The sequence below is a fragment of the Nicotiana attenuata genome, chromosome 6 (assembly GCF_001879085.1).
Source record: "Nicotiana attenuata strain UT chromosome 6, NIATTr2, whole genome shotgun sequence".
Taxonomy (NCBI): domain Eukaryota; kingdom Viridiplantae; phylum Streptophyta; class Magnoliopsida; order Solanales; family Solanaceae; genus Nicotiana; species Nicotiana attenuata.
Window position 1 is genome coordinate 96,566,894 of NC_031994.1, and position 16,432 is coordinate 96,583,325.

Genomic DNA, 16,432 nt, shown 5'->3' on the forward strand with positions numbered 1-16,432 from the left:
CCAAGCGGAAATCAAAGTTATCATGGCAAGCGAAGGAACAATAGACCTCAAGGCCAAGGCCAGTGGTTTAAGTCGAGAAGGAACAGTATACGTACTGAGTGGGTGGCAACTGACGTTCTTTGGGATTCATGTGAAACACAAAGGGTTGGTAAATGTCAGTTCATGAGCAATGCAACAGATAGAGGGTATTGGGTCTGAACGGAGAAGAGGTATTTTCTGTGATAAGGGTGGCAAAGAAATTGGTTAGTCAATAAGCAAGCAACGTCTTTCAAGGAGAAATCAAAGTTATCATGGCAAGTGAAGGAGCAATCGCCGTAAAGTCAAGGACACAAACCAACCACCATGATTAAACTCACAAGTTTTCTTTGTCTGAAACAGGGACGGAAGCTATGTTCATATCAAAGATTGGAAGCTTGAAATTTCAGGTGTAATGCCCCAATTCTGCTTACGCAAAGGCTATTGAGAAGATCACACATCACCCCTAGGAGAAACACTTCCTAGTCTAGGTTTTTCAGGTTATACTGTTTAGGAGACGCACTTCCTAAATTAAGAGTTTACCCCTAGGAGACGCACGTCCTAGTCTAGGTTTTTCAGGTTATACTGTTTAGGAGACGCACATCCTAATTTAAGAGTTTACCCCTAGGAGATGCACTTCCTAGTCTGGGTCTTTCAGGAATTAAGAGTTCATTCATAGGAGACGCACTTCCTAGTTTGAATCATTGAAGTTTCACCCCTAGGAGACGCACTTCCTAGTTTGGGTAGGTTATATTTTTGTTTTAGGAGACGCACTTCCTAAATTGAGTTTCACCCCTAGGAGACGCACTTCCTAGTTTTGGGTCATTTAAGTTTATTCCTAGGAGACGCACTTCCTAGTTTGAGTCATTGAAGTTTCACCCATAGGAGACGCACTTCCTAAATTAAGAGTTCATTCATAGGAGATGCACTTCCTAGTTTGAGTCATTGAAGTTTCACCCATAGGAGACGCACTTCCTAAATTGAGAGTTCATTCCGAAGAGATGCACTTCCTAGTTTGAGTCATTGAAGTTTCACCTCTAGGAGACTCACTTCCTAGTCTAGGTTTTTCAGGTTATACTGTTTAGGAGACGCACTTCGTAAATTAAGAGTTTACCCCTAGGAGACGCACTTCCTAGTCTGGGTCTTTCAGGAATTAAGAGTTCATTCATAGGAGACGCACTTCCTAGTTTGAATCATTGAAGTTTCACCCCTAGGACACGCACTTCCTAGTTTGGGTAGGTTATATTTTTGTTTTAGGAGACACACTTCCTAAATTGAGTTTCACCCCTAGGAGGCGCACTTCCTAGTTTTGGGTCATTTAAGTTTATTCCTAGGAGACGCACTTCCTAGCTTGAGTCATTGAAATTTCACCCCTAGGAGACGCACTTCATAGTTTGAGTCTTTCAAGTTATTCTTTTAGGAGACACACTTCCTAAATTGAGAGTTCATTCATAGGAGACGCACTTCCTAGTTTTAGTCACTGAAGTTTTCACCCTTAGGAGACGCACTTCCTAGTCTTGGTCATTTAAATGCACCCCTAGGAACGCACTTCCTAGTTTGGTTCATCAGGTTTTATTTTAGCAGACGCATTTGCTAGTCAAAGTTTCTTGGTTTTACTCGTAGGAGACGCACATCCTAGTCTAGTCTTTAGTTTACTCTCATCATTCCATCAGTAGTAAAGTGGTTTACAATTTTGCTAACAACTCACAAATCTTCCTAGTGCAAACTGGGGCAGAAAATCTCGTTTGTTTTGTTTGTTTAGGTTGCAGGAACCCACATGGAAAGCAAGGGAACACAGAAAGTTTCGGCAGTCAAGAGCCCGCCTGGAGAGCAAGGGAATACAATTCAAGTTCGGCAGTCAGACATCCACCTGGAGAAAAGGAAAAGCATCTCAGATTACAATTCAAGTCGGCAACAAAGGAACTTCACCTGGAGAATGCGAGTCAACAGTTCGAGGTGATCAACAGAAGTTAGTCACAATAAAAGGAAAAAAAGAGAAAGGCAAGAAGTTAATCCAAATGCAGAAGTTGACGAAAGATGTGAGTTGCTTAAGACATGACTGGAGTCACAAGCATGGTGTGATGTCCGGGTTTGGTCCGAAAAGCTGAGGAAGAATGAACTAGCACCTGCAACTAGCAAGCGTCAAGGTTCAAATCCAAAGTCTGCATGAAGAACTATTTAAGACTCGAGATCAAGCTTCAGAAGACTTATAGATAGGAATCTTGTAACTCATAGTTGACAGGCTTAGTTAGTCTTTTCATTTCTTTTGATTTGGATGTAATAACAGGACCGCGGACCGGAACCTCAGCGTAACGGCACCTCGACTGGCTCTCCACCTCGACATACTCCATCACCTCACTCACCTCTGAACTACACGTGGCCTGATTCCTTTATAGCCAAGGATATGTAGGCAGCTCAGATACCAGGGCTCGGTCACATTCCCCTTTTCTCAGTTTTAGTCTCTCCCAAATAAGGGTCGGGTCAAAAAACCTGTCTAGTCGTTCTTTGTCTGAAAACTCTTCGCGTTTCCATTCAAAGAGGGCCAGCTGTAGACATGTGATTTTTGACCCTCCCCAAGATTTTTTATATTTTAGTATGTAAATATTTAATTTAGGCCTAATATAGCTATTTCAACTCATTTTGACTTTTTACTTTATTTTATTACAAGAAAAATTAAAATTATAAAAAATATTTTAGTTTATGTATTTTTCATAATTTTTTTTTTAAAAAAAACACAAAAATAGTACCTTATTTTTATCTTTATATAATTTTGAAAACAGAAAAATAGTTTCATGTTTAGTTTAATTAATTAGGATTAGCTTTTGCATTGTGTAGTATTTTTATCTTATTTTAAAAGGAGTCAATTAAGGTGTTGGATCGCAATTTTAAGAGTTTTAGAGCCCAATTCTTGGCCCAATTCGGATTAGTCCATTAAGCCTAGGGACTCTTCTAGATTCTTCTTTGAAAAAAAAACAAATAAAAAAAGACCCTAACGACTTAACACAAAAAGACTTAGGGACTAATCGGCAAAATACACAAAATAAACTCTAGACCTATAGATATATAGAGGACATGAGCCCAGCTTTAGGGGAGGAGGACATACGGATGAATTAAGAAAAATCCAGCCGCAATACACCATACGAGACCCACCCCCCGGACCTCATCTTCTTCACACACCCCACCCCATCTCTCACAAAAAACCCTTCCAGCCGCTCCTTCTCCTTGATCTCACAGCCAACGACACCAAAACACCCCCCAGCGTAGCTTCCTGATCTTCCCCATGAAAACTGAATATCAAAAACGCCAACGACCATCTCCATAATCAGCTGAAACCAGCCGCTGAACCCAAAACAGACCCACCCCCACACGACCCCTGAACGTTAATCACCAAACGACCCCGTCCCCGCCAGCAACAGAACCAACGTCCACTCTTTAACTCGCCGGAAAATACTCACACACGGTTACACGTACAGAAACGAGAGAGGGACAGTAGTGAACCAGTTGAGCTTTTGTGAGCATGAGAGGAACGTGAAACTGGTTTCAAGCTTCGCTTGGCTTATTTCAGATATTGTCCATTCAATTTGTTTTGAAATCGTGGTTGAGGTGTTGTGGGAGGCGAGGTTGTTCGTCGAGGTTCGATTTGAGATCGTAGTCTTAGGTTTCCGGGCAGAATCGAGGTTCCGTCGTGTTCGTGTCCTTGTTGGCGTCTTTGTTCGCTGTTCAGTTTACTCCGGCCAGATTCTCGTTTGTTTTCCGACTAAACAGAAATGTAAACTCGAAGTTCCATTAATCGAAAAGTTATCGCTCTTTGAAGGTCCGTTTCTTATCGCTCTTTGAAAGTCCATTTCTTGTTTTGATTTCTAAATGTTCCGTCTGTGCTCTTGTTATTAATTTTGATGATTTTGGATGTTAGTAGCTGCTTCTTCTTTTCTGTCGCCTTCATGCCTAGATGATCACGTAAGCAAATAGCTTCATTAGCTTTGTTTCCACGTTGTTTAAACAGGGAAATAGACAATTGTATTTCATTAGCTTTGTTTAGCGATGATGTTTACTGTTTTTTTTTAAAATTTGTAGCTTATAAATGTTATCCCATCTCTATCTTTATTTGTGTAAAATGAGAACTTATGAAAAGGAAAAGGTGTAGTAGTATTAAATTCTGTTTCTCTTAGGTATTTAGTTTTATGGCTGAACATATTAAACGAGGATTTGGATTTACCACATGTTATATTCGTAGAATGGGCTTTAGGGGCGCGCTATAATAAAAATCGTTTGCAATTATGGGGTACGGTTCCCGTAGCGTAGTTGTGATGCCCAGTTTCGAATAAATTTTAATATGAACATCCGTAGTTTGCTTTAGTTGAGTACAATCCTTTGAAATTAGAATCGAGGTGTGCCATTAGTTGAATTTTCATGGCCCTCGCAAAGTTAAAAACGCGTAATTGCTTTAGGCGCGTTATTTTAATAATCTACTTTTCTAAACTCGGGTGTGCATTTTATGTGACCCAAATCCAAATATTAACAACGGGTGCATTTTCTAAACGTTAAATAAAATGTGTCTCGGACTGCGGGTGCATTTCATGTGGCGCGGTTCAAAGATGTGTTTTAGATGACGTTGAAATCTTCCTTAAAATAATTAAAAGAGGTTTTAAAGTAAAAATGCACATAGGTTTAAAAGTGTTTTAAAATCAGATAAATAGGCCAATAATAACAGTTGAGCGACCGTGCTAGAACCACGGAACTCGGGAATGCCTAACACCTTCTCCCGGGTTAACAGAATTCCTTACCCGGATTTCTGATTCGCGGACTGTAATACAGAGTCAACCCTTTCCTCGGTTCGGGATTTAAACCGGTGACTTGGGACACCATAAATCTCCCAAGTGGCGACTCTGAATCTTTTTAATTAAATAAATCCCGTTTCGATTGTCACTTCAAGTTGGAAATAACTCCCTTTATTATACGCCTTCCGGGGGTGTAGTGAAAAAAGGAGGTGTGACAGCTCTGGCGACTCTGCTGGGGAAAAGAATCCAGAACTTTTGGTTCAGGGTTCAGAATTCGAGCTTTGATAAATTGTTATATTTGGCTTTATCTGATTTTTTTACATGTTTGGGCCTAATGTGCTAAATGTTGCTTTTACTGCTTTGATATTCTTTGAATTGTATATAAACTGCTCCGAAACCTTTCCTCTCTCTGAGTCTTCTAAATCATGGAGAAGGGTGCACTTCGTGTAGCTTCTCTTCTGTTAGAGTCAATTCCCAAATTTAGAACGAGGTTCGGACAAGTTGCAAAGCCGGCGAAGCTTCTGTATTCCCGGTACGCTGCCCCCCCGGCTCGAGTTGTCCGCTCGGGTAAGCCAGGTCTAGAACAATAAACCCAGGTTTTAAACCTAGAATAACTCAGCCTCATGCCGTATCCCTAGTAGGAACGCGTGTTTGCATCATATGCATTTGACTTAGGGGACTCAACACAGGGGTTGGGTCCGTCTAGGACAGGTATACCCAAAATAACAGACCATCCTGATGCATCCTATGTGCTACATGTTGCATTTATTCAAGGGTAAAAGGGTCATTTGGAGGTCCAATGATAGCTGAGGGCAAATGAATAATAAAGAAAAAAAAACAATGAAAAAAAGAGAAAAAAGAAAAAGAGAGGGTGAAGTGTGAAAATAAAGCAAGTAGATCCAATTATGTCTTTTGCCACATTGTGTTAAGAAAAAAAAAAGAGCTCAAAAATTCAAAAAAAAAAAAAAAGATTTTACACTTTTTCACCATTTTCCAAAAATCAAAAAATCAAAAAAAAAAGGGGGAAAAGAGAATCCAAAAAGATTTTTCATGTTTCATCATTTTCAAGAAAAAGAAAAAAAATATGTTTTCTCTAACTTAGTTATTTTTTTTAATTTTCTCCCGTATCCAATCTGCCCGAACTACGCATACCTGATTCTCGTCTTTCGAGGCGTGATACGTAGGCAACCCACATAGGGTCCGATCTTCCTAGTAAATCTTAGGTCCTTGGCTTTGCGGGGTCTTAGCCAAATTTTGCACTTCTAGCCACCTATTGGCCAAATAAGCCATTTCGCAAAAATAGCCTCAATCATATCCTGCATGTGTCTAGTAGGGAATGTTATTGTCTCACGTAGTGTTGGTTTAAGTTTGCTCATACAGGTATGGATCTACTTACCGGAGTTTGAGCATGACAGATACCCCAGGATCACTACATTCAGGAGCTGCTTAAGGAGCCATTTTATGTTTTTGAGTCAATTGGTCATGTTTTATTTTCTAGTCCTGTATAGTGGTATCCAGTCTTTTAGGTGATGTTAGAGTTTGTAATAGTCTAGTTAACTTTGCCTAGTCTCTGTTATTGTATTTCTTATTTTGTATTTGGAAATGTGTTACAAGTCAGAAATAAAAAAAAAAGCAAAAAAAAAAAAAAAAAGAATTGCATTTTACATTTCCGTTAGGAATTTTCTTTAGAATATTAATTGTAGAAATGAAAAAACAAATATTTTTGAGGTGGTTTTTCCTGTAGGCAATTAATATCTAGGACTTAAAATAAAAATTGTTTTTATATTTTCTTTACTATATTAGGACCAAAAATTCAAAAAAAAGAAGAGAATTTTCCTTTTAGTACCTTTTTAAAAGTTTTCTTTAAGATATTACTCTCAAAAATCCAAAAAGATTTTCTTTTGAGGTTCTTCTTTGGGAAATTAATGAAAAATGGAAAAAAATATTCTTTTATTTTTCCAAGAACATTAGGACATTGTGCACAAAAGAGAAAAACATACTTTATCTTTATCTTTAAAGTTTCTTTCTTAGGTAATCAAAAACCGAAATCCAAAAAAATATTTTTTTTATTTTGTTCATTTCTCGTTTCGAAGTCTTTCTTCAGGGATATCAAATGAAAATTCGAAATATTTTTCTTTGGTTTATTGTTTGGACTTCATTTCAGAAAAAAAAAAGAATCAAAAAATATTTTTCTCTTGTAAGATTTTTCCTTCCTAATTTCCCATAGTGTATTTGTTTCAAAAAAGATAAAAAAGGAAAAAATATATGCTCGTTAAGCTTGAGTTTAGAATAGGTTATAAAACATCAAGTCTAGAAAATTCAAAAAAAAAGGATTTGCTTCTTTTGTTTCCCTTTTCTCATCAGAGAAGTCATTAAGGTAAAAAAGGAAAAAAAGACAAAAAAAAGAGAACATTAGTTTGTTTCCTTTATTCCCGATCTTCAAGAACTACACTTGGTCTGATTCATGCGGGGTCATGATACGTAGGCAACCTACATAGGGTTCGATCGAATCATTCTTTTTATTTATTAAAAGAAAGAAAAAAAAAAGAGAAAGAAAGAAAAAAGGATGAAGCTATGGGATGCGAGAATGAGAGGAAAGAAAAGAGTGATAATTAGAAAAAAAAGAGGAAGGAAAATGAGCAAGCAAGTGCTAGAAAAGCAAAGAAAAGAGAGGTTGAAATGAACAAATTGGGATGATGCCAACTGACCTTTGTACCCTCGAAGTCATTTTAGAACCGATAACTGTGGCTAGGTGCATTGCATTAAATGTGATATGTTTAGCTGTTAAATGCCCTAATGCTAACATGATGACTTCATTTGATTCCTCTTTGTTCTCCTCATTATAGCAGAAGGGTGGTTGGTTTGTGGTTCTTAGGGTAACTCGTCCATACAATACAAGGTCAGAGGGCAAGGTATCCATGGCTGGCAAAAACTCGGGCACAAGGGTTGTTGACCCGTCAAGGGAGTTTGTGGAGTCGGAGCCTGAATTGAAAGAGGAGGTCCAAAGGGTGAAGCAGCAGATGGCAGAAATGTATCAGTCTTGGATCAGGGGGCATCCTCCACCTTCATTCCCCACTAACTACACTGAAATCCTGCAACTATTGCACCACTATCACAAATCCAGATTCCCACCGCTGCTTATATCTCCCCACAACCTTTTCACACTCTACCCGCCAAAACCACCTCATATACCACTCTTTTGGCCACTCATGCTCTTGCAGCTCCTCCACCAGCTATTTTTCCTCGATCCTCTAACGAGACTGTGTTCAAAGTCCCCGATGCCCAACACTATGCTCCAGAACCAACTTTCAAAGTCTCGGATCCATACTCTCACGCTCCTCATTTTGAGGCTCCTGGTGAAACTGAAAAGCCTGGTAAGACAGTGGAGCAAGATGAGATATCCAGGAAGGTGAAAATCTTAGAGCAGTCTTTAAGAAACATGCAAGGCATAGGGAGCCAGATGAGCGTGTCTTACAAAGACTTGTGTTTGTTTCCTGACGTCCAACTGCCTGCTGGGTTTAAGATGCCAAAGTTTGATTTGTATGACAGGCACGGAGATCCCGTGGCCCATTTGAGAGGTTACTGCAGTAAGATGAGAGGCGTTGGTGGGAAAGATAAATTATTGATGGCGTATTTCAGTCAGAGTCTGAGTGGGGCAGCTCTGGAGTGGTACACCCGCCAAGATGCTAACAGGTGGTACACGTGGGACGATATGGCTCAGGCTTTTGCCAGGCACTTTCAGTATAATACAGAAATCGTCCCGGATCGCAGGTCCCTCGCCAAGATGGAAAAGAAGCCTAATGAAAGCTTTAGGGAATACGGGCTCAGATGGAGAGAGAAAGCGGCCAGAGTCAATCCTCCGATGGAAGAAAAAGAGATGGTCGACTACTTTTTTCAAGCTCAAGAACCAACTTACTTTGGGCATTTGATCACGGCTGTGGGTAGGCCTTTTAATGATGTGGTAAAAATGGGAGAAATGGTAGAAGAGGGGCTGAAGTCTAGCAAGATCATGAGTTATTCTGCTTTAAAAGTCACAACACAAGCAATTCAGAACGACACAGGAAGCTTGCTTGGTCAGAAGGAACACGATGATGTTGCCATGGTTGTTTCAGAATCACAACATGGACCAAAGGGTCCGCTAATATACCTAGCCTCAACTCCAACCCCAAACCTATCCCCGAGCTCCACATAATCCACCTCAGTATTATCCTCCGAACAATGTCCGGTCATATGTCCAACCATCAGGTCACTCCCTATGGCGAGCACCAGCACCGCATAATGCATTCTTGCCTTCACAACATTTTCGAGCACCCAACAACCCTAGAAAACAGGGGCAGGGAAGAGAACAAAGGAAAAGAAATAGTTTCACGCCAATTGGGAAGTCCTACACAAGCTTGTTTGAAAAGTTAAGGCATTCTGTCCTGATTGAGCCGCTCTTCGGCTATACTCCAGACCCATATGCAAAAGGCTTTGATCCTACTGTACGATGTATGTACCACTCTAATGTCCAAGGGCATAGCATTGAAGATTGTCGTTCTTTGAAAAGGGAAATAGAAAGAATGATTCAAGAAGGGGTAATTGTGATCAATGACAGTGACAGGGAGCATGCAAATCCTCTTGGGAACTTGCTGACTGAAGTTAATGATAATGAAGTTGTTAATGGTTTTGGGAATATTGATGTGGAAGCCAGCGGCTAAGATGCCGTGCTTGGTAATTGGAAAGACGCTCCATTTCTTGGCTAGCTGAAGAGGAGTCTTGGTGGCTTATTTTGTTGTCATTTCTGTTGTCTGGGTTATTTCAGGATTGTAATCCGGATATTGGCTTGTGACTCAAACCCTTCTATCCTTTCATTTTGCCTGGTTTGTTTAGTCGTAGTAGCTCGTTTAGTGTTGTCTAGGTTTGTTCCAGGTTGTAACCCCAGTCTAGTTTGCTTGTTTTGTTGTTTAAACCCTTTCACCGTCTGTCTAATGCAATTCTCTGTTTTCTTCCATTTCTAGTCATTTTTGTTTAGTTATCTTCTCCTTTTACAGTTCTTTTCATGCTGGTTCTAGTGACATGACATGCACGCATAATTCTTAACCTGATCTTTAAAAATCAGTTCAGTCAGGAAGCAATGAAACAATTTTGAAGATGATAGGGACACTTGAGGGAAATAAGAACAAATTTGGACATTTTGAGATCATTTGAAGCCTGAACCATGTGAAACTGGGAAATACATCATGCCGCATCGGGTTGAAGCTAAAGGCAAGTTTTCCCAAATTGACAGGGGCCGTTCGTGGTAATGAGAGTGAGAGTGTTGTCCAATGGTGCTTTGTATTTAACAGATGCGGAAGGCGAATGTGTGGATACGGTTATCAAGTCTAGTACAATCAAAAGATGTTACGAATGTTTTCCTTGGTTTGTTTAAATGTGTTGTTTGTACTTGGCATGTTTTGAAGATTGGAATGACGAAGGCATTTTGTTATGCTATCTAAACACTTTATCCTTCGTTACCCCTTTGAGCCTTATTTGTTTTCTTTCATACCCCTCTTTTGGAATCAATAGCAAAGATCAGATGCACAAGTGTGAAAGATAAGTAAAAGAAAGAAAAGAAAGAGAAAGAAAAGGAAGAAAAAGAAGAAAAGAAAAGAAAAGAAAAAAAAAGAAAAAAAAAGGAAAAAAAACATCAAAAGAGAAAAGGAAAAAAGAAAAGAAAAGAAAGGAAAGTGGAAGAAAAGAAAAGAAAAATCACAACAACAAAGTAATTCCTATGACATGAACTACGTTCGACCTGATTCCTTTTAAGGATACGTAGGCAGCCTCACGGTTCGGTCCCATCAAAATAAAAATCCAAAAGCCCCCAGGCAAAGAAACTGGGGCAGAAGTTGTGGTTATGTAAAAGATCTGATTCCAAAAGTTGTAAGTTTGAACCCATTCAAGTTGTTTTGAGCCTTCGTGATACCCTTTCTTTCTAACCCTCTCCAAAAGCCCACATTACGGTCCAAAGAAAGACCTTTCGACCAGTCTTCGAGAGATGCCAAGTTGAGCAACTAGAGGTGATTCATATTAGGGGCAACACTCCGTTCTGAACAAAGAGAAGAATAAAATGAGAGAGTCTTATTGGTGAAAACCTTCACAGGCACCATAAGGCGATGGTGAGTTGAGAGAAAGAACAAAATAAGAGAGGCTTGATGGTGAAAACCCTTCGGGCACTACAAGCCGAATAAGGATCGTGAATCAAATAGCATAATCGGAGCATTGAAGCCCAGTTTCATGGCAAAGAGGTACAACAACAGTTGATCATTAGATTTACTTGATAGATTAGGCCACTTAATCCAAAGGTGCATGTCATGGTCATTAGAGTTGGTATCCACACCTGATAAGTTTCTACTTTGCGTTTTCTTGTTAGGAATCATCTCTTTCCATTGTCCTTTACTCTATTCATTTTGTCTTGTTTACTTCCTCTTCTTGAGTCTGTTGGTCAAAACAAGTGAGAAATGACTTTAAAATCTGCTACCAACTTTCCAATTGCACAAGGTGGAGTATGGTTAGCACATCAAAGCGGCATAAGTCAGGAAAGAGCAGTAGGCGCACTGAGTTGGTAACAATCAATATGCTTTGGGATCCATGTGAAGTACAAAGGTTTGGTACATATCAATTCATGAACAATGCAACAGATGGAGAATGTTAGGTGAACAGATCAAAAGTATTTTCTGTGGTAAGATTGACAAAAGTTGGTTAACCAGTGACACCCAAGGTCTTCCAAGCAGAAATCAAAGTTATCATGGCAAGTGAAGGAACAATAGACCTCAAGGCCAGGGCCAGTGGTTTTAGTCAAGAAAGAACAACATACACACTTAGTGGATGGAAATTGTCGTGCTTTGAGATTCATGTGAGACACAAAGGTTTGGTAAATGTCAGTTCATGAGCAATGCAACAGATGGAGGGTATTGGGTCTGAACGGAGAAGAGGTATTTTCTGTGATAAGGGTGACAAAGAAATTGGTTAGTCAATAAGCAAGCAACGTCTTTCAAGGTGAAATCAAAGTTATCATGGCAAGTGAAGGAGCAATCGCCGCAAAGTCAAGGCCACAAACCAACCACCATGTTTAAACTCACAAGTTTTCTTTGACTGAAACAGGGATGAAGGCTATGTTCATATCAAAGTTCGGAAGCTTGAATTTTTCAGATGTAATGCCCCAATGCTGCTTACGCAAAGGCTATTAAGAGGATCACACATCACCCCTAGAAAAAACATTGCCTAGTCTGGGTTTTCAAGTTATATTTTATTGTAGGAGACACACTTCCTAAATGGAGTTTTACCCATAGGAGACGCACTTCCTAAATTGAGAGTTCATTCATAGGAGACGCACTTGCTAGTTTGAATCATTGAAGTTTCACCCCTAGGAGACGCACTTCTTAGTCTGGGGTTTTCAGGATACACCTGTAGGAGATGCACTTCCTAAATTGAGTTTCACCCCTAGGAGACGCACTTCCTAGTTTTGGGTCATTTAAGTTTATTCCTAGGAGACGCACTTCCTAGTTTGAGTCATTGAAGTTTTACCCATAGGAGATGCACTTCCTAAATTGAGAGTTCATTCATAGGNTTCACCCCTAGGAGACGCACTTTCTAGGTTTTGGTCATTTAGTTATTCCTAGGAGACGCACTTCCTAGCTTGAGTCATTGAAATTTCACCCCTAGGAGACACACTTCCTAGTTTGAGTCATTGAAGTTTCACCCATAGGAGACACACTTCCTAAATTGAGAGTTCATTCATAGGAGATGCACTTCCTAGTTTGAGTCATTGAAGTTTCACCCATAGGAGACGCACTTCCTAAATTAAGAGTTCATTCATAGGAGACGCACTTCCTAGTTTTAGTCACTGAAGTTTTCACCCCTAGGAGACGCACTTCCTAGCCTTAATTTTAAATTCACCCCTAGGAGACACACTTCCTAATTTGGTTCATTCAGGTTTTATTTTAGCAGACGCATTTGCTAGTCAAAGTTACTTGGTTTTACTCGTAGGAGACGCACATCCTAATCTAGTCTTTAGTTTACTCTCATCATTGCATCAGTAGTATAAGTGATTTACAACATTGCTAACAACTCATAAATCTTCCTAGTGCAAACTGGGGCAGAAAAGTTTCTTTGTTTTGTCCATTTTGTTGAAGTCAGGAGCCCGCCTGGAGAACAGAGGCACACATTTCAAGTTTCAGCAGTCAGGAGCCCGCCTGGAGAACAGAGGCATATATTTCAAGTTTAGCAATCAGGAGCCCGCCTGGAGAACAGAGGCATATATTTCAAGTTTAGCAGTCAAGAGCCCGCCTGGAGAATAGAGGCATATATCTCAAATTTCAGCAGTCAAGCATCACTCGGAAAAATGGCAAAACATCTCATATCACAATTCAAGGCAACAACAAAAGAATTCCAACAGGAGAATACAAGTTCACAACGCAACAAGAACTACAAGAGCAAGTTTGAAGACATAGATAGGACTTTTGTAATTCATAGATCATAGCTTAGTCTAGCTTCTTTTTATTTCGACACGGTGTAATAAGGGGGTTCAGTAAGCAGTAGCAGCAGCAGCAGCAACAGTGAAACCACAGCTTCATGGTAGTCCCAGCTACCAGACCTTCCCGAACTACACTGACTTGATTCCTTTTTAGCCGAGGATATGTAGGCAACCTCAGAAGCAGGGTGCGGTCAAACTTTTCAAAAATGCTTCACACAGAGTATTCAATCGGGCAAAAATCGCTCGTATTTGCTCACTTATCTTTGCACGAAAACTCTTCGTGTTTCCGAGCTAAGAGGGGCAGCTGTGAGCACGTGATTTTTGCCCTACATGAATTACTCCCATAGTTTCAAACAAAATAATTTCTTTTCATTTTGTTGATTTTCGTGGCATTTTGGTCAATTATTTGTATTTGTCTGTGCACGTTTATTTTATTTAATTATTGGAAAACACAAAAATACATTGCATTCGCACTTAGGATATATTTTCACATTTTTAAGATTAATTAGTAAACTAGTTGTTTTATAAAATGGAAAAATCACAAAAGTAGTTTTGTTTTTAATTTTGGAATTTTGGTAGTTCTTCCCTTTTAATTTGGTTTTTAATTATTTGTGGTAATTGTTAGTTATAGTTAATTAATTTAATGTGGTAGGATAATTTAATTTAGAAATTAATTTAGGTTTTTATTTTTAATTTTAATTTAAAAGATATTAGAAAGAAAAAAGGAAGAAGAAAGAAATGAAAAGGAAAAGGAAATAGAGGGAATCAGATTTTTTGGGCCTCTTTTAATCTCAAGCTTCTAAGCCCAATTCTATCTCCCCTCAGCCCAAGCCATAACCCGCCCAATCTGCCCCACTCCAGCCCTAACCCGGTCTCCCTACCCGGTCCAGCCCCAAAGACTCTAAACGACACTGTTTCACTCCAAGAGATCTAGGCCGTCTAGGTTTCTTAGATCCAACGGTGTGGAGCAGGGGAAGGGGGTAGTATTTAACTGTCCAAACGCCCCTCACCACCCCCCCCCCTCCCGTCTCGTCTCTCTCACACAAACCCTAACCCCTTCAGAGACCACCCCGTCCCCCGCCGTCTTCCGCCCTAGACCACCGCCGGAAATCGCCTCACAGTGGCGGACGGTCACCAAACGCCCCAAATTTTACACCATAGGTTCCTCTCACCCTCCCCATTCCAACCCCCCAATCTATTTCCCTCGAATCCCAGCCAATCTCCTCGAATAACCCAAACCCTAGGCGCCGCCTCCGCCGCCCACAGCAGCGCTGCTTCCAAACCACCTCAAAACAACACCCCATAACCCCCGTGTCTCCCTCAGTCCAAATCCCTACTTAGTCTCCTTCAAACACCCCCAGAACTCCTCGAATTTCAAATCATAGAAGTGGCAGAACCCTAGAAGCCTAATTTGCTCGAGTTTTTCCAATTTCCTTAGTTCAGAGTATGATTCGAGGCACGAAATAATGTGCTCGTTTGTTCTTGATGAAGAACAAACGTTCACATCATTCCGGGGCTCGAATCGAAATCCAGCTTTGTTCAACCCGGCATAATGTAAGTTTTCTTTTCTTTATTGTTTGATTTCTTTGTTATAAAATTAGTTTAGGCCTAGCTTCTTTTAATAATTCACAATCAGTGCTTTAGGTTTGTTTTGTTTTCAGTCTTTGATTGCTTTTCTGTCGATTCAAGCTTATTAATTCTCTTAGATTCATGTTTAATCGATATTTACTATTGGTAGTTTTTAATTTTGATTTTAGTAGTTAATAGGTTGGTTTGATTTGGTTAATTAAAGAGTTGTTTGGTTATAGCTGAATAGGATATAATCTTGTTTAACTATGGTCAATTCTTGACCAGTTATCAGGGTAAGAGGGGGGTTGTTTTAACTTGGTAATTTTCAGAATAAGAAAAGGGTAGTTTAGGGAATTCAACTCAGGGAATCTTTGGTAACAGAAATTAGAGGCCCCTAGAAGCACCTAGAAGGGGTTCTAATTGAAATTTCAGAATTATAGTGGTGTAACTTGGGTAGCAAGTCAGTAAGTAAGGGGGTTCCTAAGCTAAAAAACAAGAGTTTGAAAGGGACTAAAATGCAAAACAAAATCTGCAAAGGCTGTCATTTCTTGCCTTAGGAGGCAGGGGTTTTAGAGCTAGAAAATCTAGAAAAGGCTGCCATTCCACTGATTCTGTTCAATTTCAGTCTAAAAAAAATCAGAAAATACCAAAAAATACTACTGTTCCATTGATTTCTTCTTTTCTAGTTTTCTCTTCAACATTCCCTTTAGTTGAGGCAATCTGTGTGTAATCTCTGAAATTAGAAGTGATTCGAGCTTGGTTTAACTTGAGTTTAAGCTTTGGAAAACAATTATTGATTTAACTCCACTGCTGGTCCTACAAAGCTGGTTTCCTGTTGCTATTATTGCTGAAGTTACTGATCCTTGCTTCTTCCTCATTTTTACTGTTACATTTTCAGGTATAAATTCTGAACTTTCAGGATGTAGAAGTTGATTTGAAGTGGGAATGAAAGCAGTTGTTAACTCCTGTTAACCATTTTTCAATTCTTAGCATTAATCCTGCTTTTATGCTTATGTGTTAGATCATTAGCTCAAAATGTAATTGGATAAGTTGATTAAATTGTAATTATTTGCTAACTATTGGACTGTTGGACTATCAACCATGTTATACATTGTTTGGTTTCAAAACTGTTTAGCTATAGTAGGTATAAGTTGACTGGTTATGTGTATTGTTTAAAGCTTAGAGAACTCACTAATTGTCAGGTTTGAATTATTGAGAATGCATCAGCAGGTATATGAAGATGGGAAAAACCTATGAATTCTGTGTTTTCTTTATATGCATGTGAGGTCAAGCAATTACAAATATAGGTTCAAATGCTTTACATATTAAAGTTAATGATTGCATAAGTTTGCTCTTAGTAATAATATCAGTGTTTAACAAGAATTGTGACCAATGTGTAGTGTAGGACATTTTCCAGGTATAAATCACATAGTGAGCATGTTTTTTTGTCTTGGTTTGCTTTATTGGGGGTTCAATATCAAGTGAATTTCCAGTAGTTTATTGGTCGGGTTGAAATTTTCCGGGGTATGGTCTCTTTGTACTGAAATTCGAAGTAGCCTCTCATCTGGTGTGTATTTCG